The 26,920-nt window shown below is 36.4% G+C and overlaps 1 protein-coding gene across 10 annotated transcripts in view; it reads right to left on the bottom strand.

Annotated features, from left to right (window-relative positions):
- LOC139966478 (uncharacterized) overlaps positions 1-25,890 on the bottom strand; it is a 94,392-nt gene extending 68,502 nt beyond the window's left edge. For 2 of the 10 annotated variants that reach the window (XM_071969513.1, XM_071969514.1), the window contains exons 1-2: positions 25,532-25,864; positions 4,158-4,337 (exon numbers count right to left, since the gene is read on the bottom strand). The gene's annotated coding sequence lies outside the window, so the exon portion shown is untranslated. Of the gene's footprint in view, positions 1-4,157; positions 4,338-17,228; positions 17,361-25,531 lie in introns of those variants that run through there. The other 8 variants (XR_011792683.1, XR_011792682.1, XM_071969518.1 and 5 more) reach the window with 8 other exon arrangements.
- Positions 25,891-26,920: the final 1,030 nt, after the last annotated feature.

Here is a 26,920-nt window from a genome sequence, read left to right as displayed (position 1 = left end):
AACAATTAAAGTGTAATATGTAGGTGTATTTCCTAGAAAATAAAACATAAAAATATATAATATAAACCTGTTTGATATCGCACAATGTAAAGTGCATGTGAAATGAACCCTTCGATTCGAGGGTGCCTTCTAGAATATAAATTTTACGGGTCTTTCTAGGAATGAAGGCTTTCCATCGTCTCCTTCTAATCAGCTTTTGTCTGATACTACAGTATATAGGAAGGTACGTGTGATGTTATTACATCATGTTGTATCACAAGTGCCCACCCAGCAGAAGATCTCTTTAAGAGCAAACTTTGTCTCAACTTTCAGGTGGCATACTCCTATTAGAGTCTATATCCATCCACCCAGATGTTCTCCTACAGTAGCTCAGGAAAAAGTGCCAAAATGCAGTAGGAGAACATCGTTTTGATATGTTATCAATCAGGATCTGGTTTTTTATGGCTTGCATGTTCAAGAGCATAAAAGGAAGTACATGTGGTATAAAAATTGGGTCAATGGAGGCAATGTTCGACCCCTTTAGGCCTCCCAGGAGCAGGGTAAGAAATTTGTTTACTACTGAGTGAAGAGGCTTGTTTACAAGTGATGAAAACTTCAGGCTCTGAGAGAGAAAAAATCTACATGGTCATGATATGGAATGTTGATGGTGCCAGGAAAGGCCAACTTGTCAGCTATCCAGTGATGGGTAGCGTTTAGCTAGTGAGAACTGCTATAGAGCTAGACTTACCTGTAGGAGGTCAAATTACTTTTGTGAATTAGTATGTAAGTCAATGGGGCTTTTAATGGTCCTATGCTACCTTTAGGCATAAACCTCGCCATCCTCCTACAGTAACAGCTGTGACAAATACTGTAATCACTAAATGAAGAATGATATTTTCAGTTTATAATCTAATGAAGTTATGCTTAATGTAGGAATCCCCAGGCTGGCACTGTAGGTCAGTGTGGATCCACTTGACCAAGGCGGATTATGGTTGAACTGCCACTAAAAATCTGCCCTGTACACCAAATTAAGTTCCTGCTACAAGATCCCTAGCAACCTATTGCAGTATTTGTTACAAGAAAGAGGAATCTGAGCTGAACAACCAGTTTAGCAATTTCCAAGAAGTTTTCAACATGGATTCCAGCTCGGGGACCATTCCAAGAAGCACAAGATCTAAAGTTACCATGCTACCAATTTCCAGAATTAAAATGTGGCCATGCAAGCTAATCCATCTGATAGCAGTGAACCCAGTCAAACATCAACAAAGTAATGCCAACCATAACAATATATAATGGTTCATTCTACCCCCCTACATTATCATAACTGAAATATTTGCTTTTCAACCACAAAATACATTTCAAGTTTAAAATTTCCAGACATGTAGTCTTATCAATGCAGGCCCTTAGGCTTATAAACCTTAACATGCACGCACCATTGGTGATCGATGATATTTAATAATGTATAATCTAGCTTGAGAGTCAAGTTCAAAAGTCTACAAGTATAAATATTACTTAAATTCAGATTTTCCCTTTACTGTCTATGATACTCAGAGTTGTTGTACAATTGTAATTTGCCATTTCACAAAGCAGGTTGGCCCATACTCATAGCCTATAGCATGTGCTATATAAACTATACACTGGTATGGAATAGATGATTGTGTGGGTAGTAGAGTAGTTCCATCATCAGACACACAGTGTGCATTGTGCAGGCCTCGGGGTACTACATGACTAATTCAAAACATGAATTACGACTTACAACGAGTAGTACATATTTTACCCCTTAGTATTACAATTGATACTCTTATTTTTCTTAATGTGCGACTGATTTACTAGGGATCAATTTTTTACTTGAGATCACATTCTGTTGACAACTTGTCAGAGCTCTTTCACAATAACTGAATTAAACAACATGAACCTTGCATTGAACAATGGGATATCACATGTGGGGGGGGAGGAACTAATCGAGGACAATCAAATTTTCAGGTTGAAAGGGAGCCAAAACTTCCACAATATAAATCATAGCATGCCCACACATGGTTGAATCTACATATGCATTACATATAAAAGCTCAAAACTAGGGAGAGTTTCCCTTTTTTTTCCGTCAAAATATATTAAGATGTAAAGGGCTCGTGTACATTTCTGATCAAAACTATACATGAAATTTACAAGATGTCCCCCTTCAGATGATGTTTGGCATGGAGGTCCTAAGCTCATATGACCTCACCTTTTCAAAGTACAACTGATATCCCAAACAGCTGCTCAGGCAGAGTATCAAAGGATTAACTTGTATGCTATCATTGCAGGTAAGGCTTGAAAGACAGACATGTGGCTAGACTATAGCAAGCATTAAACACCACTGACATGATGGATTTAGTTTATTCTTGACAAGAGGGAATGTACACAAATATGCCCTGACTGAGTTGAAGCACCTTACTGGAACTGGTAGTATAGCGAAACAAAGAGCTCTATGTTGATAGCTGTATTTTAGTACTGGTGAATATTCTTATAATACAAACAGGTCATTTGTATATAGTCAAATATGCAAATTTATCTCATCTTTTCGCTCATGTGAATTTAAAAAGTGATGATCATACAAGCACAGTGCATAAATTTTGCATGTGCATGGAGCATATGGTTATTATGTCCATACATTGTCCTTACCAACTCACACATGTATGGAATTTTAATCATGTCTCTGCTAATGCTAACATTAGGATATCACTGAGCAGATGCAATCTTAGTTTGGAAAATGCAAGGTTTATGAGGCTACAGCAAGATTTATAGAAGGTTCATGCTCTGGAAATTAAAGGAACATGGTTTTCCAGTGCTTACTGTACAGACATGTATGGAATATCTTTGTACAACTACCCAGCTGCACGGATTACAGAAGGTAGACTATTTAGGAGGGCGTTGTGGTCAAGTGGTTAAGGCAGTGGACTTGTGATCTAAGGATTACAGGTTCGAGCCCTGGCCAGATCATTGCGTTGTGTCCTTGGGCAAGGCGCTTTATCTCCATTGCCTCTCTTCACCCAGGTGTATAAATGGGGACCTGCAAGGTAACTTGTAAATATAGTTGCGTGTGCCGGTTTGTGGCTGCACCCTATGGGAAGTCCCCCGGGGGGAAACGTGGTTGTGGTGCACTGTGGTGCCCCAGGAGAGATTGATTGAATTGTGCACACTTTGGTGTGTGGGTGTGACAAGTTACCAATGACCAGGGGTTAAGTTGTAAAGTCGTGTGAGGAGGCATTAGCCTCATACAAGACTGTAAACCTTCAACTTTTTTTTTAAGACTATTTAGTAACATATATACAGGACAGGGTGTCCCTAATTCTGCTGACTAAAAGAATTACTGTCTTTGAAACAGAACCACCTCCTGCCAACTTCCCCCCTTCCTCTTGAGCATTTACAGAAGCCAGGGTGCATGTCACTCCCCCCCCCCCCTTCCTCTTTAACTTAAAAGAAGCCAGGGTGCAAGTCTTTCTTTTCTGACTTCATTAATTGGTATTCCACAACAATTATTCATGTCAGTTATAATTGCTGTTTTTGCCATTCACTCATCTAAGCAATAGAGCTCATAGGCTTCTATCCGACTGATTTAAAAACATCAAGACTGCCTTTTAACTTTAGTTCAACAAATATATAGAACTATCCTTCAACTCCAATCTGACTGATCAAAACTAACACATACTTACTTTCTTACCTCCATCTTTTCTCCGAACAGGCAGTCTGAGAGCATCCGTACAGTACTATACTTAAATATTCAAATATAAAATCTTAGGAAAGGAGTAAAAACAGACATTTGACAGTCCATTAGGAAAGATAGATTCAACCTGCATAAATTTTACATTAGGAAGTTTTCATATCCAACCGGCCAACCTACATTCTCAGAACTCATTTCCATACACACAAGAATCTAATGGAAATGTCACTTCTCCCTTCGTATACTCTCCCGGGGACATTTCCCACCTGGCCATGTGCCAATTGACTTTTACACAAGTACTGTGCCACACATATCCATAACTAATTCATAATTATGTTGACTGCTGTGCTTTATGGCTTCATCCAATGCAGAAGTACAAAAGTCTGTATCAAACCTCACATATTCCTGTTTTATCACTGTCGCAGGGTCAGGATAAAAAATATGGAAACAAATTAATGGTACATTCTACTTTACTAACCTGGATAGTTTAGTTCCACTGATGATCCTAACCAGAGACAGGCCACAAATGTCCTCTAACAACCTGGTTCCAGAAGATTAAAACAATTTAAAGCACATGTGTACACCACAAATAAAAGTTTGCCTTCAAAACCTTTGCCTGGAAAAACAAGTCTTGAGTCAAGGAGACCTCTGGTGTTCTCTGTGGGTGAGAGGAAAGGAGAAATTATCTCACACTCCAGAATCACAGCAGCCATAACCTCAAAATACCTCACCAGTACTACCATAATTAAGTAGGTACAGTATTTAACAGATACAAACTGGTGCACAGTTAAGTTTGGATGCTGAAAGCATGCTACTGTGTCTTAAAATGACTTTATTTTTATCAGCAAAATTAGGCCAAAGTGACAAAAAATGAAGAAGAGAAATGAAAAAAGAAATATGCGCCACCCCATCAACCTTTCCACATTGAATTTTTAATTATTAAGTAGTTTTAATTTGACCCTAGGTATTCCACGCCTGACAATAATTGGGGCAGTCAGAAATAACATCAAAATGACTACCGGACACTTTTAGTAGTCGTCATACATGAAATGTGTTTTATTGAGGACTTGTATGGGGCTAATCGCCTGTACAGCTACCAAGGTCATGTGCTTTAGCTAACTTTAGAACTACTGTAGCACTTTAACAAACTGTAAGCAATGAAAGCTATTTCTGTTGATTCAGTGTGCAGAAATTGCATGGATAGGATGTTAGACTTAAGATGCAAAATCCTTTAATTTTTAGTCTCTTACAAACACCAAGATGAGATTAAATTTACAGGTTATTAAAGGAATTGATGTAAATTCAAGTTAAAGCAGACATAAAAGCCATAAAACAACCCATCCTCATGAACCCTTGAAATAGAGTTACAAACAATGAAGAAATATACCGTACATGCCACAAACAGCTAGAACCAAATCTGATGTTTGACATTGAAACCCCTAAACAGGTCTGAATTTTTACCAGTGATAAGGTTACCTGTCTTCTCACAACCTTAGCACCTCACCATTTCACTGTAGTCACCGCAGAGCGAGAGTGCTAAGGCTGTGCAGAAACAGGTAAGCTGGGATGTCAAATAAATATATGGAGAAAGGGTTGAACAAGATAAGATCAATGTACTATACAAATGCTTGAAAGTTTTAATGTTCTGCTTAATTCCTGGTTTATTTTGTTTCTAACAAAATGTAACTGCTTGCACATAATGACATCATGACATGTTGAGTGACAGACTCCAAAATAAGCTAATACAGCCATCAATTTCAGTTTACAAATTTGTTTGTCCAATTTATCAAAATGTAATAATTTAATCTCTTAAATATTTAGTTTACTTCAAAAATGTCTTTCATCACATATTCATTATATCCAAGCTGTTGTGCACATTGAGGGTAACTTTGCAAACAACCTCCAGACGAAAAAAAATACGGGGAAAAACAAGCTTTTGCTCAAATTGCTCTGTGCCAGAAAGAGATTCATATTGGTTTCACAAATCACAATACATCAAAACATGCCGGTACCTCAAAACCAAAATCTAGATGATCATAAATAACTTGAAGCAGGCCATAGTCCATACCATGGATAAGTTTATATACATATCTGCATCAAAATGACATGTATACCTACAAACTGCCAGCAAGCAGATTATCTGGGGCAAAGGTCATCTTCCAATCAAGTACACATTATTTGTGGACAAGACGAAGAAATGCATCTCAGATGGTTCAATCTGAGACCTGTACATTGTCATTACGAGAGTTCTGCTTCCAATATTCAGTACCAGAAATGAACAACAAAGGTTATTACATAAGAGAGCGGTAATCGGCCGACCAGTTTCATATTCACTGATGATAATCATCACTTTGTACCTCTGTAAATGATTAATTAATAGATATTACAGTACACTTGCTTCTAATTGTTGACTAGTATTTTTGTAATCCACTACATGCACAGCAGAGAGAAGAGCCTTGACATCTGCTCTCTGTGAGGTCTGATCAAACACTGATATTGGTTGGTCATTCAGACATATCTCCTGTCGGGGTGCCCCCTTCAGTCCGACAAGTTTTCAGTCCGACAAGTTTTCAGTCCGACAAGTTTTCAGTCCGAAAATGAAATACACGTTTTCAGTCCGAAAATGAAATACACGTTTTCAGTCCGAAAATGAAATACACGTTTTCAGTCCGAAAATTAAATACACGTTTTCAGTCCGAAAATTAAATACACGTTTTCAGTCGGGGAATGAAAGCGGTTTTAATGTCATCATATCACCAATAAACAACCCTGGAATGCAAGGCTGGAGTTCGGAACATTTCGGCTAGTGATCACGACACACGGTTGTAACAACGGTATATTAATGAACAGTGTATACTGAAGCTCCGACTGAGAACGTGTATTTTATTTTCGGACTGAAAACGTGTATTTCATTTTCGGACTGAAAACGTGTCGGACTGAAAACGTGTAGTTTATTTTCGAACTGAAAACTTGTATTTTTCTTTCGGACTGAAAACGTGTCGGACTGAAAACTGTTTTTTTCGGACTGAAAACGTGTATTTTATTTTCGGACTGAAAACGTGTCGGACTGAAAACGTGTACCCCTCCTGTCATCCCTCTCCCTGTGTGGTGCATGTGGTGCATAGATAAAATCCTAATCCAATTTCAACTTCCAGGTAAGTCTCATATAATTTTTGGATCTTTCTTTGCCAAATTCATGATAATATGTCAGCCATAATGGGAAAGTTGAAATTGGAACTTGGTTACAATATGTGCTTGTTTTAAATGTCATGTAAAAATGATCATGTTTTAATTTTCTTTTTTCATTTCTCCTTTTCCTTTGCCCCATATTTAGTCTTCTTCAATCTGTAAATTAATTGATGCAATTTATATGCAATTTTCTCTCCTCAAATACACAAACTTGCAAACAAATATTTTGTAATTAGCTGTGCAGGTAGGTGTCACTACATCACAAGAGTGTGAGACGGTCTGTTGTTTTACAATTACAACCATGCTAAACCTGAAAGTAAAACACTTTTTGAGCAGAGGGTGCTTAGCCTTATCTTGTTTGCATATCTACGCACCTCTGGATGAAACTTGATATTTGGTAGTAAGAGGCGACCAGTTTTTTTTAAAATATTCTACCCTGATGTCACTTGTCGGTCATTTTCACATTCTTTCTAAAATTTAAAACATGTATTCAATCCGAGCTGGCCTAGCGTTAATCTAAACCTCTTTCAACCAAACCATATTTAAAATCTTTAAAATATATAGACCTTTACCAAATGCATAGTTCAATGTGAAATATATCTCCAGGGAGGAGGGACTGATGTTATTTTCATAACCTATTTAAATTGGGACACAAGCATGATTTTGGTCCTGACCTAAAATAAAGCCGGGCACATCACACAGTCTGAGCCCCATATACAGTACTGTACATCAATGGTGATGACCTCCAGCATAGAATCATGTTACAGAACCCTATACTTCGCATGGGGGGAAAACCTAAGCAGGCTACACATCATGTTTCACCAACCACTGCAAACATTTAATTTGATGGGAAGGCAAAGCATACATATCCAGCCTATGGGAGGTCTGCTCACCCACCCTATGGACAGAAAATAAATCCTGGCATACTTTGATTTCCTCTCATGACTTCAAATCCAGTCTAACATTTATTAACTATGACAAGCATATGTAAAGCCCTGTGGTATTAATAAAGGCTTGAAATTGAAAATTACATAATATTGCTAGAAGCAATGCACAAATTCAAAAGCTTGCTTTGAGAATGCAAAATATGAGATATTTAGTAAAGTTTGTTTCACAATAAAGCTCTTCAAATGTTCCAATTTGCTTCTAACATGTGTTATTAATACTTCTATGAAAAGCATCTGGATGACAACATATTGAAAGCCGAATGGAACCAATGGGGTACAGTACTTGCTCATAAAGCTTTTCTGAATATTCTTAGCAAGGAGGATGGAGGGATGGGTGGGGTGGGGTGGGGGAGGGGGGCATGTATCCTGGTTTGATTAAATAAGTGCAATCTTATTTTGAGAAACATTACGCAGGACCAAGTCGACCAAGTCAAGACAGCTGTTTTGACTAAATTCTACATATTAACCAATTAATAAATGTTACTCTCTCCCTGTCAGTCATTTAAGTATCCACTTGTTATTTCCCTATTTTCAATAACTGTGTATATAATCAGCTGTTCTGTACAGTATAGGCCTACAGTGCAATATGATGTATGTAATCAGCCGTTCTGTACAGTATAGGCCTACAGTGCAATAAGATAGTACTTCAATTAGTGTTTGCACGGGTTATCCGGGTATCCGGGTACCCGCCCGACGCGATACTACCCGGTTCCTAATTTATTACCCGAATCCTAAGTAGTGTGATTAAAAAAAATTTAAAAAAATTGGCAAATCGACGGTTAGGCAGATTTCCCATTGACTTAGTGTGTTATTAGGCTACCATGTGGTCGAAGATAACAGCAATAACGAAGGTACCCGCCCGACGCCATACTACCCGGTTCTTAAATTATTACCCGAATCCTACGCAAAGTGGGATTTTTTTTTGCAAACCGATGGTTAGGCAGATTTCCCATTGACTTAGTGTGGTGTTAGGCTACCATGTGTCGAAGATAACAGCAATAACGAAATTATTCCATAGATATCTTATAACTGCGTCAATATTTCAGCGGTATAGGCTAGATTTCCCTCATTGACTTAGTGTGGTGTTAGGCAACCATGTGGTCGAACGTAACAACAATTATGAAAATATCCATGGATATCTTATATATGCGTCACAATTTCAGCAAATAAACATGGTTAGGCCGGGTAGCTAGATTTCTCATTGACTTAGTGTGGTGTTAGGCTACCATATGGAAGAAATTATTATTTATTCAATCATTTGTTTCATGGAAGGAAAGGCTGACAAGGAATTTTACGAGATGTTTACGGATTATAGACGGGATAACAAAAAAGTAATAATCGCAAGTGGCTGTTTACTAATCGTTCATTACAAATGCGATGAAATTGTGCGAATCGCGAAATCTCGCGGCTAATGCGAACCCTGGGCCTGCATAATAGATAGTAGTAGTAACAACTGTTTACGAGCCTAAAATTGGATATTTTATATGGTGTGATCAATATACGTGGAGAGCAAGCATAAGCAGCGACGGCAGTGCGATGTTAGTAGTAATGTTAATTATATGAAGTTATTAACAAGTTAATGAAAGAAACAATAGCAAATAGAAATTATTGAGGAAGGTTTGATACCTTATCTTACACCTACGTTTTTGAATATGAAAACATTGTCAGTAGAGAATATGATTCATTTATAATAGCATCCAATTTGTCATTTCTTGAAAATCGTGATACTCGAGGGTAAACAATTTTTTTCGGGTACCCGGATACCCGACGGGTAACGGCTCTCGGGTACCCGGTTCCCGATTTTTGGACCCGTGTAAACACTAACTTCAATGCTGTCTGCTGTACACATGTTTATGACATACACTTTCTACAGAGGGTATATTAAAGCTCTTATATGCTTGTTTAACTTCTTGGTTAAAGAATGTGTATTTCCTGGTTACAAAGGAAACCTCACAAGACCAGGGAAGAGATCATTCCTTTGAACAAAATGAAGTTTTAATTGATGTTTTTTAATCTATTGAGTAAAGACCATTTTACAGCATTGCTTGAATGTCTCTGCATACCATTACAGATCATTAAACGGACAGTTAAACATCATGACAACACTGGCTTCATATTATTACACTTATAATGGCTGAGATGATTCAAACAGTTAATGCCTCCTAAAAGAGAGAGAGGAAGAATCCAAGAGGGAAAAACCTCAACGAGGAGGAGACAAGGATTAAACAAGAAATACTGACAGATATTTATGCACCAGTGAAAATAACATAGAATTAGAATAAGGTCTCAGAACAGTAAAATAGTACAGCAACAACTAAGGTCATAGGTCATTGCTACAAATATCCACAATATGCTGCAGTACTTAAGATAAGTCTGAACTCAAAACTGATGGTAAATTTATGACATCTCTTTGTTATATATAGCCAATTTGTCACTAGCAGGAAGAGTTAGTGCTGGAGGTAGAGGTCAAAGGTGGAGAGATAGGAGGTAGCAGTTAGTAAAAGGACTTCCTGTAATTCTACAGTTTAGAATTCCCCTTGAGTGGCAAAAAACCTTTTTTAACCAATATTCCATGAAACTTATATCTTGAAATGTAATCATGAAATGTAGATAGATCAACTTCCTTATTCTTGTGCTACACTGCACAAATTGTTGTTACAAGCTCAAATAATTATAGCAACACATTCAAATTCACTCACAGTCAGGACTTGTACAGACATGTACTTCCACTGTGGCATGAGTAGCAGAACCACTTGAAAACAGCTGGGCTAATGCACAGAGGAGCTTTTCCCCCTCCAATTACAAAAACATTGCAATCTATCACAAAACATTAGCTACAAATACATACCCAGAGTATGTCCCTGTGGGCCAAATTCCACTTTATATATACCTGATTTCCGTACTTAATATTGCTTAAAATTTACCGCACATGTGTATACTTACTTAACTATACAAATATTATAGCAGGCACAAAATCATAATAAGTTGGTGGAGACAGGTGAGTAACTAGCTCATAATCTCTAGACTCCACCAAATATTATATCTGTTTGTAGTTAGAAGCTAAATGCAAGACTGACTGACTGGAAGAATTAACATTATAAGCTGTACTAATCTATGTCATTTATCATTGATGTGAAATTACCTTCTCTCTCTCCCTCTATATCTCTCTGCATTCAGACATTGTCTTTTGTGGAACCCCAGGGAGTCTTAAGCTAGCAAACACATTTATGAACAATGACTTTTGTCATACTGTAAATATTTGTGTCCAAGTTTCATCTATCACCAAGTCACACACCAGAAAATGCGATACTTTGCTGCACTTTCTTTCTTTCCTTCTTCCGTTTGATTTCCCTCATCTTGTATCGGAACAGTGATGTTGATTAGCGGAGGATGGAGAAATATCTTCATTTACAGCATTAACGATGAAGGACTAAAATGAAAGCTTTCCTGAAAGACTTTAAAGGGTAAATCTTCAGAAAAGACGGAACGTACGAAATCACATCGCACTCCAACAAAATTCTATGTTGAACGTCTGGGCAGAACTACAGTGATTTACTCAGTCACACAGGCAAAACAAAAAAATCAACATAATTATCACTACTGTTTGGGGTTGTCCCTTGGATTAACCAGCAAATATTTACATTCAGTACTAAAGTTAAATTTATATTTGCAGCTCTCAAACATTGTCAAGATCAAAGCAATCTCAATGTTTTTGGACTCCTAAAACAAAAGAAAAATTCAAATTTGTTCAGGTACAATCTTCAATATGTACATATCAGGTCTGTTCAAGGTGTGGAGAACAAATATATTTTAACAACTTACAAGGAAGGAATTCTGAGGGAGGGTAAGTAAACAAACTTATCATCACCTTCACTGAATGCAAACTGGCTAATCAATTAGCATCTTTGATCCTTTTGTTTTCAGTCATTGTGGAGAAGCATTCAACAATACGATGAAGTGTTTTGTCTAATACTATAACAGTGCTTTGGTTGATACTTAAAATTTGCATTCATATTTCATTTAGAGACTGATGATGCTTGTTGTTATTTAAATACTGACTAAGAAAACAAACACAAATCCTGCACATCTCTGCAAAGTATTTCCAACAGTTTGGTCCATTTGTATTTTGCTACATGGTAAAACTAGGTCAGTTATTTCTAGTTCCATTGCCAAGTAGAGTGGATGGATGTTCTTTAACATGTTCATTCTTCACATTACACAGCTTTGCCGTTAATGTAAGTAACATTATCCAAACATCCAATATTCTTGCACCCTGTATGTTTATAAAACCTGTACACAAACTTCATATACCAAACATTCACAGTTCATTCAACAGCTATCACCTTCATCACATCATGGCATTATAGGGAGATTTAATTATGGTCACATATTATATGACTTGCATTGGAAGACAATCTAAATGTAAACAACAATTAAAATGGAGCTCTGATTAATGGTGTTTACTTTTCGTGCCAGAAGAAAACTTTCACCTTTCACCGGTTTCCTAGGTAACATAGTCAGCAGATAGGTAACTGTTATTCTTTGAATAATTTTACTGCTTTCTCCTACACTGTCATCTTGAATTGCCACAACGCACACAGGTCACAAGTTAATAAAGTGTAGATAAGGCAGATCATTTCAAACTTTCAATGGGTGGGTTGTAGTCTTTGATGGTGAATGACTTCTTCTCCTTCTTCTTCTTCTGAAAACCTCTGGACTTTCAACTATACTTTTAATATTGCTATCATATTGTAGTGAAATTGTTAAGTGAATACAACAGCAACAATTACAATTACTGTATCCTAGATATTACCTAAATGTTAGATAAAACCTCTTCTAGGAACTTTTTCAGCATCATGAGCAGGATCATACGATGAAAATCGAAGCTTTGCAAATGAAATTGGCAATATTTTTTATATGTATGTTCCAAAATATTTCGCATTTCAAAATAGCAATTTATCGTGTTGTTCAAATTGACCAATCAGTGTCCATGTGGGTATTTTCTGTCACGCCCGATTCATGATTGACAACATGTTATAACTTAGTCATTCATTGCCGACTTTCAGATTGGATATTCCGTCAACTAATGACGAGTTTAGTCATGATTTCTCTATTTATATTGTCAATTTTGTACAATTAAGATTCATTTTACATTTTAAAGGGTTTACTTATTGGATAGCTGGTATGTGTTGTTAACTAAACAGATATTCAATGCAATATGCCGCTGATTTTACAACGTTTGTATAGGACTTTGATGCACTGTGCTGTGTACGTAGATATATCTATATATTTTTTGCACACTGGTACAGTATATTGGATGGTCAGTTTTCCAGAAATTTCACAGGTATTGCGCGGTACTGAGGCAACCGACATGACCTTTATGCATGATTTGCATATGTTATAAAGAGAACGTTTGTAGGCGTGGCTTATCGTTGGATAATCAGCCATTTTGCTGACAGAAAAGTTCATCCTGTTTGCAAAATTTGGTAAGATTCCAGTCGTTTTTTGCGCAAAATATGTTTGGTACATGTTTGGAGTATCATTAGGATCACATATGACGGTAAAGCAGGCATCAGTTTGGAGTGATACTTATTCTAAACATGCTCCTTTAATATTGGATTTGGAGACACTCCCTCATATGATTTACAGTCACTTTAACTATTACTGTTGTTCAACAATCTTAAAAGAACTGTCAGTCTCTGGCTGCTTAGATTCCTTCTACAATCCTGTTAAAACAACAGAGATGGTTCAACATTTTTGTGCCATCTTCATGATGTTTGATGGCTTACAGGTATAATGAACCAAACCACATTTACCATATCCTCTCCAAGATATGACCTAATGATGCCACCACCCTCTCCAATCTCATTGACCACAACCACCACCTCCAATAGTAAATTTTAAATTTGCCATTACACCACTGAGTTCAATGTGGCTGAAAGGGTCAAGTTGAACTGATCCCTGTCTATCTTATTCTAGTCTGTGAGTGACCACAGAGAAGATTATCTGATTACCAGTGGAGGACAAATATTCACCCAAACCACACAGCATCTTCCCTCTTTTACCATCTAATTCAGGGGTTAACATATTCCGGGAATGAAAAGAAACTTGTTGTCTTTCACAATTAACAAAGAAACCATTCAATGGTAAACCAGTATTTACTGGTAATGGATAAAAATCTTAAGATAACCCAAACAGACTTTAGACCCTATAGTATCGGATGTTGACTTTTAGTTTAATTATATGTTTAGGTTATTGGCCCATTGAATCTACAATACGTGTTTGCTTGAAAGCTGACTCATTGTGCATACATATAGTACTATACAGTGAGTGAGATCAGATAGACAGAGCCAATGCTCTGCATTGTTTAAAAGTTGTAAATGGTGATCAAATTATGACAAAACGGTTTGCAAGTAATATGATAGTTGATTTTATCTGCCTCTCTTTCTCTTTTCCACAATTTACGAAACAATTAATAATTTTGTACTCTGTGGCTTTTATAGGGAACTTTGGGATACAGTTTCTGAAAGATTATAAACCACTTCTTCCAGCTCACTAGGAATTCTGTTTTGTTATAGATAGATGCTATTATTGCAAGTGAGAACCAAGTAACCACCCACGATGATGAACAGTTCCATAAGCCTTATAAATAATTTAATTTTCGTGCATAAAGCTTTATTTAAATTCATTCTGAAATTTGTGTTTGCTACAAGAAATAGTATAATACTTTCTACCTATTCTTTCTCTTTTGAAGCCACAGGAAATGGCAAGCATCTTCAAGGTGTGTATTAAAGACACAGGAAATGGATTGCACATCTTCAAGTCGTGCAAGCGACAGTAAATAGCTCGCATTTGTAAGCTGTTGTTAGCAACAGGAAATAGCTATTGTACAAGGTACAGGACATTATGAACACGGTACTTTAATAACAACTTTAACGCATTATGCTATGATACCAGCTATTAAACTGTACCCAAACTTTAAGATTTGAAAATATACTAATACCCCAAGCTTATAAATTTGGTTATTTGTGGAATGAAGATAAGTTTGAGTTCTGTACATCTCCTAAATATATGCACTCCCATTGTTAGGGGAACTGCAGTGCAAAAAAAATGTTACTAATTGGTATATAGGCTAGATTCAGTAGATTAAAGTGCATATATTCAGGAGACAGGTGAGGGGAAACAGAGAACATAGGGTAAAGTGAATCCTTCTTAATATGTCTCTATGCATAGTTAATACTGTACCTATGCTGTTGTTCAGTATATAACAGATGGGGAGGTTCATTAGACCTCAGATAAACATTGATAAATGACCCAAAGCCTTCATAGCAGCCTGGTTACAGCCTGTGATTGGTTGGTAGGAATAAAGAACTTTCAGGCAATGTTGTTAAGTCAATGTCCAGCCTCCAAACAGTTTGACTTTAGTTTAAATAATTTCAATACACCCATTTTAGACAATGACTTACAATGCCAAAAGTTTATACAGTACACTTAGGTAGTACAAAGGATCAAATTCAGAGCACCTACAGTATTACTCAGAAAGTTGGAAGTGGGGGAGGGGGGAGGGCGGGGTAGTGGTAGTGGGATAAGGGTAAAGCAATATGACAGCAACATTTGGGGTCCAAGAATGTGGGTAGAGCAAACTTATATCAGCTTCAAATCGGCAGAAGTTTTCTTCTGCCTTCAACAAGGAATCAAAACAATAAATATAAGGAGAACTTTTATCTTCATGCTCCTTAATAGACTTGACTTCAAATCTGTTTCCACAAGAGGTCACATAGTGTCCATTTACTTTCTTTTATTACTGAACAATATCAAGTAGAGATGACTGGATTTATCCTCTTCTCGTGAAGCCGGGATGAGTCAGCATTTAAACCTCTTATAGTGATAGAAGCTGATAATTAAGAAAACTCTTCTTCAAGTAAAAGAAGGATTTCCTCAAAAGAAGTATAATCATTCAACTCCTTGTGCAGTGTAAAACCCACAAATTCTATCCAAGGTAACGTCCTAGACATAGAAAAAAATCTTTTCTGTGGCTACCTTGATGTGAATGCCTTCCAGAATGCAATAACTTTCACGGTATTCTGGGTGAAGCAGATGTGACATTTTAAGATCTATGGGGAATATTGTAGTTCCATTTAACAAATTTTAAGGTCTAACCGCCACCTTCTCCAAAATGAGCCTCGTTCAGTCCGAAAGATTTATTCTGAGGTTATTAGATCCACTTCTCTAAAAGCTTCTCCATGAATTACAGCTTGCATATATATACGAGACATACAGACTGGCTGGCAATACGGAGAGAGAGAGAGTGAGAGAAAAGAGTTCTACATTTTATAAATATTCACCACATGAGATTTGAGAATCAGGAAAATAAGTGCAGCTATTCCAAGTACAATTAAGATACTGACTTTTGATAAAGGCATCCCCTCAAAATTTATTTGGTTAATATTATAAAAGTACAAATGTACAGACTGGAAGATCAACACCACAAAAGTGAAAAGAGAAATTATGAAGATATCAGACTTTTTATTAACATTTTATTCTCACTATTCTAATCATATCGTCTTCCAAAATTTTAACCAAATTTAACACTGCAATCTAATATGGCCTTATTTTGTTGTTATTGTGTCATTTGTGTGATACTTAGCCTTCAAACTCTACCACTCCATGAAGAGCAAACTTTTAACTTGGTAATAAAAAAAGTTGTAGGCCTAAATAAGTTTTCACACCAAGCATAAAGGAGACTGGCATAATATGCACGTAGCTGAAAAGCATCTGAACTGCTGAAAGTGAAATTTATAGACATCTTGTTTTCTTGGTCCTCAATATAATAGCATGAAAAAGCCTGAAAATCACAGCTTCATGAATATTCATCTCCTTTCTTCACAATATTGTACTTGTCCTTTATAGTTACACAAACACTTAGAAACACTTTTTAGCATTTATTAAGAGGCCACCTTAAAAGCCAAGGTTCATACACAAGTCTTTCATTTTAAACATCATAAAAGCTCAAACATTATACAGCACTTTACTGTAAGTTTGGAATACATTTCAGGTAACGATTTCTTGGTTACGGAATATCTAAATTATACTGTAAAAAGCAGACAAGATGCTCCACCTATAACTGAATATATGTTATTATACATATAACTGTGTTTGTACTACGTATAGTAATGTTTGGTTGTAATTGAGAAACAAAATTCATTAACCTCAGTAGTACCTCAAACCATGTTAGGTTAGGGAGATGGGAAGTGCATAAGTGTGTAGATTGCAGACAGCTAGGTTACAGAGGATCAAAGTAACTTTCATTAAAACACAAAACACAGAGCTACAGTCTACGCAGCATGTACAAACTATAAAGTATTCCAACTATTTACTAACAATTATGGCTACATAATGATAACAGTACTTACTTAAAATACACTGTACACTTGGGGCGACTTGGATGAGTCAATGTCAAACTTTTAGGCGACCTTCCTCCATGTACAAGTTCCCACTGTACCTGCATAGCACATAGATCTGTTTAGTAATGTTCTAAATACAGTGTAAAACTTAATGTGGATATGTGCAGATGATACCGACTAGATAATTTGAACAGCGATTTTCAAGTAAACTTTATTTCCTTATTTACAAAGAAAGAATTATGACTTCCTGTCTTTTGTAAGACTGGGCAAATACATCTCAAGCTGAGCTGGATACAGCTACTGTAAGTGTAGTCTGAAAAACCTTTATAATACGTCTTCCTTGTTGACTTGTGGATCAGTAAAATGGGGGCATGTACACTTGACAATCAATCTGTTCTAGTTGTGCACTTGATTGGAAAAAAAATTCTATAACAAATAGACTTATCAATGATGTCAATTAATTTCACATTTTCGATTCTGTTTGCTGGAAGTAACCATTCGGGATGTGGGGGGGGGGGGGGGGCTTCCTTCTCCAAGCATGTGAGGGTAAATACTGTTTTATAGCAGTTTTTGTAATGTGCTCTTGGGATGTACTTTCAAGCGATGCTAGTCTACTTGAGCCCAGGAATATAAATTTATAACATTCAGTTGCAAATAGAGCCCAGAACATTTTCCTTGGGTTGGTACAGAACTTTGGTAACTTTACCTAACATTATGCAGCATATACGTACAGTAGTGTACTTGTAGAGTGAGCACTGATAACTAAATGTGGAACTATTGCAATTGAGGAGCAGGGAGGGGAGGGGTCAAAAGCCTTCTTTCAATGTTCCATAATGAAGGCTTGGAACAGTTAAAAACAATTAAAAAGATCCAAACCAGGTTGGATATTTACAATTCCCTACTTCTGGCAGGAATTCACAAAGTGCAAAATAATCAGAAGGAAAAGAACCATCCATGAGGATGATCAAAAAAAAAAAAATGAAAACAGCAGAGTTTGACTATTTCTTTTCATTGTAAAAGCAACCTTCGGTTGTATATCAGGAGTGCTTGGTGGTCCATTTTGCAAACAATAACAACAAATCGCTGATAGTAGAGATGATATATATTGTTCATGGGAAATTCAATTGACTTTACACACTGAAGAGACCTTTAAAGTACAAAAACCAAATTTACATTTCTTATATGATTGATCCACTGGCAACATCCCCCTACCACCCCCTCCCCACACTCTTTAGTAAAGACCCTAGGGTGTATGATACTGTAACTTTTACAGTACATTTATAGTCTTTAGGATGATACATTGCACTTTATAGTCAAATTACACCAAAAATTTGATGTATTTTAAATAATTAAGATCTAGGTCACTTGTTGCACTTTCTGTTTCATAAGATTGATTTTATCAACCCTTACTTTGCCTCAGAGGTGAAACTCTTCTAAAATTGCCCTCTTTACAATTAAAAGACCCCAACAGCCGAAGGTTAAGTGCAACCGATGCTTTATACCTCGTCCATTGATTTTTTGGCAATTAAAGCCACTGTATAAGAAAAGTACAATGACCTGAAAGAAGATGGTTGAATCCAAACGTCACTTAAATTTATGAAATTACTGAATCAAATCATGGGACTTGATGGTAAATATTATAAAGTTCTATGAATATTTAAAAAAAAATACTAAGAGGTTCTGTCAGAATATGGTAGATCAATGAATTTTTCATATCGTGATTCATACAGCTTTTTGTTGGATATATGCATTCTGTAAATGGACAATACAGACCTCGACGGTGATTCAGCGCTTAGTGACGTTATCGAAATAAAAAGACATCAAAATTAAAGTCTGTGATGACAGACATGTTAGAAGATAGCGCAGGGTGACTGTACTTTTACTTGTTGTTTATTGTACATTATTAATACTAAGAACTTCACACATGAACTGAGGTGTACAATGTACAGTTGACTACATGTTGCAGGATTGTAGGGAAATTATCCAATATTAATTATGCGCGAATAACACTGTCTTTGAGAGTTATATACGTACTGTAGGTTCAATAAGAAGAGGAAAACAAGTTACATCAGTACATTACAACTTATAGTAACATTAAGGGTTGAATAATAATGACATTTCCATGCCCAAAGGCTTATCACAATCACCAGCACATTTATGTTAATATTTGTTTATGAAGTAAAATTTCAGTATGTAGGAAGTTAGTTGGTATTAACATCAGGGTTATTAATAGAATACGATTTTTGTTTTAGTACTGTACTTAAAGTATTACTCAAAGTAACCTTCATGTTTGAAAGGACACAACATTGGCAGTAAGTCCTGCCCGAAATCGTTGCTCCTTGAGAAAGAAAACAAAATAAAAACCTCTTCCCTAAAATCCTTAATGTAGAGTTGCAGAGATTTCATTTGAATATCCACTTCAGACTAGCGATCAACCTACCAGTGGCCAAAAGTGAAGGGAAAGTTTCTTTTAATGGACACAATGACAGGATACACCTGCGACTCACATGACCAACAAAAACCTGTCACAACACCTGTTTTTTACTTTAAAGTAAGTTTTTGTGTTACATCTAAAATTTATTAACATATAGTTGACATCCTGATTCCTGAGCATTACTAAAACGAAGACTGCAAAAATTTTCGCTCAAACCAAGATATCATTCCTGGACTTCTATTCAACAAACGAAGGTTAAACAATTAAAGAACAAGTAATTAATGAATTTGCCACAGTCCTTAGCATTTCCTTACCCATATTTTTTCCTCTTTCATATTAGCATTTACCACATGACATGACACCCCCATTCAAACCTACTATAATTAACTTTATATAAAATCTCAACAAGCAGTAATTGACACATTTTGATTTCAAACAAATTTCCATACACCTCTGAAGTTCTTGACCATGCTTGTGTGTATTACATATACATTTAGAAATTACTTAGGGGTTACAAGTTAGTTAGTACAATGACTTCTGTTATGAACACTTGAAAGGAAGTCTTAGAGCACTTGGCTAAATTTGGCTTCACACTGTACTTAATCAACCATTCAAGTTAAAGATAGCATTTTAACCTATAAAGTGTAAACATCATATAAATGACTCACATTTAAAACACAAACAATGACACTGCACATAACCATTCTAAATTCCACTGATACACTCCTTTAAGTAGCTATTGTACCACTTCCTGCCTTTTCACCATTGATTGATTTGAATTCTTGTGAAATGAACAAAAAGTATTAAACGTCATTGGTAATTTCTAATCTTAGACCTACATAGTATATAACAGTAGATGATCTTTGCCCTTAGTGATGGTTTTGAAATGAAATGGGATCTATCCCAAATACCCAATTGATGTTGTCATTCTTAAGTTATGTATCATGATTAAACTTAACCAACAAAAAGGTGTTTTAAGTTAAAGAAATACTTATTAATATGCAAAACCAGTTCAAGCTGTTTGATAACCACTGGTATTTCGTGGCAGTTTCAATGCATGATTCCTTGTTTCATTTTTGCAGGTAGGAAGGTTAATACTGTACTGTCCAAACCAGTCATGAACCATGCAGGACTGGTTTTAATCTTGATACAACTATGTGTAGTTGTGCAGCACCCAAAAATCATTTATGGACAAACTTGAAGAACATGAATATTACCAAAAGGTATCAGTTTTTTCACCTGCATGAGCAATTGAACAATTTACAAATGTACAGCCCGGGAATGACTGACCTGCAATCACATACTGTACCAAGATGGTCGTATGGTGACTGTACGCTTACAAGTAAAGATGTACTTCAAGATGTAGAGTGCAAGTTTTTACATGTACCTGTATACAGAGTAAGGACAAGCCTAACAATACGGTAGTGTATGATTAATTATAAGATGTATGAACGTAATTAAACATGCAAATTATTTATGATCACCACCACTAATAGTGCATGTAGTTATCATAGGAGAGAGAGTAGACACTGTGGACTATACTGTAGGGATAGCTCTGCAGTATCATGCGTACCGTGATCCCATCTGTTCAAAGGCCATTGCATCTGCATTTTACTCACTGACTATATATACTGTGTTCACCACACGAGTGCTCGCCTACTGTACTGTACAGACACAAAGAAAATTCAGCCTAATGGAAGAAACAATTGAACTTTAATACCAAATTGAACCAGTTCAAGGACAAAGTATAGTTGTAGAACAAAGTACAGTAAATAGTGTCCAAGTAAACGTATTAAGCCAGGCTCTTCAAATTATTCTGTTATTGAACCACAACATCTTTCAGTAGTTCTACTTTAAACTAGGTAAACAGTCCAGTACCGACAGTACTGTGCAACTATAGTTATAAATGAAAACACTGAACTGTATCAAAATACTATCATACATAAAATAGGCAGCAAATTATATTAATGTTTGTCACATGTACATTCATGATACATATATTGTATGGAATAAATTTACTGTGTAATGTTTTGTGAATTTTAGTTCTCCTGAAAAAAAGCAAGAAAAGGTCTGGTCAGTCAGTGTGTACATCAAAAAGGTTTCGCATGAATACATCTAACAAACTGTATTCCAAAACCACGATTGAAGAACTATGGTTACAGAAGCTTCAAATACTCTGGGTCTTATCTCTGGAACAAGTTACCAGATCACATTCGAACATGCTATAAACTTTCTACTTTCAAAAGTCTACTTAAGACCCATTTTTTTACTTGTTCTTTGTAAATTAATTTACTTTCTTTGGAAAGCGCTTTGAGCAGTAACTTTTGTTTACTGATTTGGCGCTATATAAGTCTCATTTATTATAATATTATTATTATATTATAAAATTGTGAAGCAATTTGCCAACTTTGCATTGCCTGTGTTGTCATACAACATTACTAGATCAACTATTCCCCTGCTAGACAGAGTACAGTATAGTACACAATTCTCACACAGCATCATGAGCGCTACGTTTCCCTTCACTGATCACCGCAAAACTGAATTTTAAGAAAGCAGTGATAATTCCAACACAAGGCATAAATTTCTAAACCTCAATGCCAGCACTTACAGTACATTTACAAATTATTTGATGATTCAAGTTAAGTACTGAGTTGTTTTCTTAATTGCCAAGGAAAGCTCCCCGCAATGACCTTACACTGTATTATAAAACTCACACCTGATTGAGATATCTATGATATGGACATTGGACTTCAAGGGTAACATTGAGGTTTTAACACAAACTCAGATCAGAAAACTATTGAAACAGTATTCTTTATGATACAACAAAGGCTTGTGAATTGTGCGGTGTGAATATAACAGTATTATCCCATTGTTGTCAAAGCCTACCCAAGTTTTTGCTGTGATATCCTACCATGTGCGTTTGTGGTTTGAAAAGTACAGTGTTACAGTTTTTGTGCTTATGCATGCATGATCTGTAGAAAGTGATATTCTACAATTAACTAATATTAAAACTAAGATTTTGTTTGGACAGCCTACCACTGTCCATGGGGTATTCTAAACTCCATAGCACTCTGTGTATGCTGCCCCAGGCAGCACAATAGCACAATGGTATTTAGCACCTTTGAACAATGCTGTATTACCCCGAAAGTGAGAAATTCATCGTTGTATGATCCTTTAAATATGTTAAATTGCAAAAAACAGCCACCAATACAATATACTGTCTCTGGGGCGGGCAGATGACAATGGGCACCCCAGAATGACCTCTCAGACGACGCTCACAGCTATTGCAGAAAATCCTGCCAATACCACAACAAACGCTGTTTGCTTGGCAAGTTTATACAAACTAAGATTTAATATCCGTTTCTCACTCTTGTGGTATCCAACCTTGGGTCAAAAGTGTGAACTTTCTATTTAGCTCAGTATCATAGTATTTCAAAGTTTAGTACCTTTTTTGCATCACATATACACTAAATTGCAATCACTTAAAGTAACACAAATGAGAACGATGTCTAGAAGTAAAACATTATGGTTTGTTGACGGCAAATTATCAAGATGGATGTTCATTATTAAACCAAGAAAAACAACAAGTTATGCAACCAAAAGGTTTATTATGACATTTTTCATGTAAATTTAAGTGTTACTCTGCTATTATTTAGTTTTTGTGAGTTGTTGTGTCACATGTTATGGTATTGTAAATACATACAGTGAAGAAAAAAAGATGAAAATAGTTGTCAATGGCCATATGGTACATGTTGAACATCCCAGGTACCGGATTAGGCTCATAAAACCACACAGTGCATTAACTATAAAGGGGACTGAACTTTATGACAATTAACATATATTATTATCCCAGCTGTTTTTGGTTCACAAAAAAAAGATCTGTATTTGCTTTTAAATCTGCTATTTCTTTCATTTTCTTTGCCCAAAAAAAACATAATTTGGAACAGAAAAATATGGTTCATCTCTAACATGTCAAACAATTTATACAGCAGCACAACAAAACATACCGAAAACAGAACAGCTAAAAATGGATAAATATTTATTTTTTTAACGGTGATCAGGACAACGGTTATAAATTATACAATGTTTGTTAACTCAATTTAGAGAGTGATTGTAGAAATTGTACGATTAACCATTCAATCATCGCATTGTTAATGGAAAAAATGCCCTGGTTTTCGCTTTTCATACATGTATTTTCTTTCATATAATTTGCCAGCTCGTTGATTATGCAATTACCTGATTAATTTACATACATAACAGTACAGTGAAACAGAACTCAAATCATGAATGACAATCAGTGAACATACAGTATATTCTATATCAGTAGGCCAGCATAACCATGTTAATATGTAGATTATTGGTCTCTCATGTCATCTCAGGCACCCTGAAATACCTAGCACTACTCATAGTACGTACTGTGCGAGTGTATCATAGACCTGAGTACTATGTACCCCAAGGACCCGGGAGCCTTTAAATTGCTGCACTCAGGTCTAATACAGGTAGTCTATGAAAAGGATTTAAGTTCTATAATACTGTAGGCTCACAAATTCATGTTCAGTAACAAAAAAGGATTTAAGTTCTATAATACTGTAGGCTCACAAATTCATGTTCAGTAACAGGTAACAGGCCAATCATTAGGCAGCCTACAGTAGAATGTTATGTGGATGACACCATGATCCCACTTTGTCAAGATCTCAGCAAATTGCATAGGGAAATAGTAATTTATTAGCCGGTAAAGATCTGCGGAATGCAAAGCTATTATTGCAATTTGTATCCATATCAGAGAATGAAAAGCAATCAAGCTTGATTGAATTCAAATTAAATTTCCTCTGTTGCAAAATCAAAAACTAATTGTCATGCATTTAAACATTCAAGTTGACTGCATGTAAAAAGATTATTTCATTAATAATTGTTTCAAGTCTGTTGAGCCTTCATCCTGGTGTGGAGATGCAGCCACAGTGGTGATTGAGAATAGTTTGTCAGCCACGGTGGCTGTATGGAGATCATTTCTTAAAAATTTTCTGATGAGCTACCATTACTGGTTGGAAGCGCAGTTGCAGTGGTGATAGAGCATGTCGGCCTAGGCCTAGTTTGTTAGACGGCTGAGGCTGTGCTTCTGGTGGTGACATTTGATTTCAAATCAGCAGGGTATTCGATAGTTGTAGCAAATATTCTTGGACTCTTGAGTCCCAAGAAATTTTGTAAATTCAATTTTAAGCTTGAACAAAGATATCTTGGCCATGTGTAGCCGGGAAGCCACAGGTGCTTGACCATGACTATTTTCTTATAGAATTTTGCGTAGGTAGAAAGTAGTAGGTTACAAGCACAGCCTGCTGACGCCTCAAGGATGCTTGCTCTCCTACGTGTTTGGTCCCTAATATGAATAGTTTATAGAATGGCCATCTGCCTAAGGACAACCTAAGTTAGACCTAGGCCCTACAACTAACTACGTTATTAAGTAGCATATTTAAATAATCTGCTGGAATATATATTTCGAGTAAGCTTAGCCTGCATTGAGAGATAAGCAAAATTTGCTACAATATGACACCAATATAGCTTGCAAACATAAACTAGGCCGACTTAACACCAATTACTTAAATCCCGGAGACTACTTTACAAATAATACTATCCAACAAGGCTACAGCCCACGAACAGGTGTAACGGCAGCGAAGTACATAGGCCTTACTTACACAGGGCCCGAGTAAGCCTAAATCTCCACACAAACTGACTGGTCTCATAGTACTCATACGGGTCTAACGGCTATCGCTCAATAATAGTTCGAACGTTGTTTGAAAATACACATTATTAGTTTGTTGAACAACTTGAGCAAAATATATTCTAACCAGAAAATTCTACACAAAGAGTAACTTTTACAAACCTGTTGGGTGTTTAATTCCGAGAGAAAGAACTTTTTAATCCCTTACTAGTATATTAGTTACTAGGCATAACGGTAGTATGGTTTAAGCCAACTGTCAATGAATCCTTACTATACTCAAAGCTTGTTGATATCGTTTGTACATAACGTAGTAGAGGTCGCTAATCTGTTCGCCGGTCCCAAAAAGTGCTCAACCGTGACTGTGCGTTGTCTACCTCAGCGATAACCAAAACAAGAAAATTGAGTAGGACATCAATAAAGAAACCAATACAGAAAGGAGGCTGGGATTGCAGCAGTAGTTTGGTTTTTCGGTTTTAATGCGTAACTTATCTTAGAAAGTACCAATATAGGGAATGCAATTTCATGTTCACCACATGCGATTTTTATTACGGAATTGTACACAATGCAACAAATTTAGGAATTCCCATTAACATGACCTTATATCAACAGATTCCGCTTTCACTTTTCTTCAAAATCATAAAAAAATATAACAATCGCAAAGGGAATTTACAGTGGCGCATGGCCATGGGGCTCGTAAAGTAGGAATTACCCGAACGCTACCGTGACTAAAAGTAGGGAAAGTAGGGGGAAAAGACATAGCTGAACGGGATGTTTACATGTTAACATTGTAATATTAAGTATCTAATTTTCAGTGTTGTACGGTAACGGTACATACTGAATGCTGTAAAAGTCATCCACAACCTGTTACCCAGCCACAAGCCACCAGTGACCCCTCAGCAGTGTCTATATCCCCTCCCCTGACTTTTCCCGGCCAACGTCAGTGGAATGATGTGTTGAGTTGGCCTATATATTTGGAACGCCGAAAGGGAAATGTATCATGTTGTTAACTTCTATGCTGTCTGTTATCATGTTGTCTCCTTTGATGTTGTTATCTCATTTAATGTTGTTGTCTCCTTCGATGTTGTGTCTTCTTTGGTGTTGTTGTCTCCTTTGATGATGTTGTCTCCTTCAACGCTGCTGTCTACTTTGATGCTGTTGTCTCATTTGATGTTGTTGTCTCCTTTAAATTTGGCGGCGCTGTTCACTTTTATGACGTCAAAATACGTATACAAATTCAAAGAATTTGGTGCTTCAGAACTAGCCAAAATGTCCGAGAGAGACTGACTAGCCAATCTTGTTAGGGCTAGTTTAAACGAACAAAATGAAAGCAAAAATTCTGGAAATTCTGGGCTGGCTGTAAATTAAGCAATGTACCTCCCTTCGGGTGATTATTGCAGAATTATCAAAGCAGAGGTTCTCTTAAACTGTACATAATGACGTAGGTATACCGTAAAAGTGCAACTTTTCCTGGTATCCTGGTTATCGGGGGGGGGGGGGGGGGAGATAAAATGTAAAGGGTTTTCCCAGTTAAATGATACCATTGAGCCTCCA

The sequence above is a fragment of the Apostichopus japonicus genome, chromosome 4 (assembly GCF_037975245.1).
Source record: "Apostichopus japonicus isolate 1M-3 chromosome 4, ASM3797524v1, whole genome shotgun sequence".
NCBI lineage: Eukaryota > Metazoa > Echinodermata > Holothuroidea > Aspidochirotida > Stichopodidae > Apostichopus > Apostichopus japonicus.
This window is presented reverse-complemented; position numbering and strand designations above follow the sequence as displayed.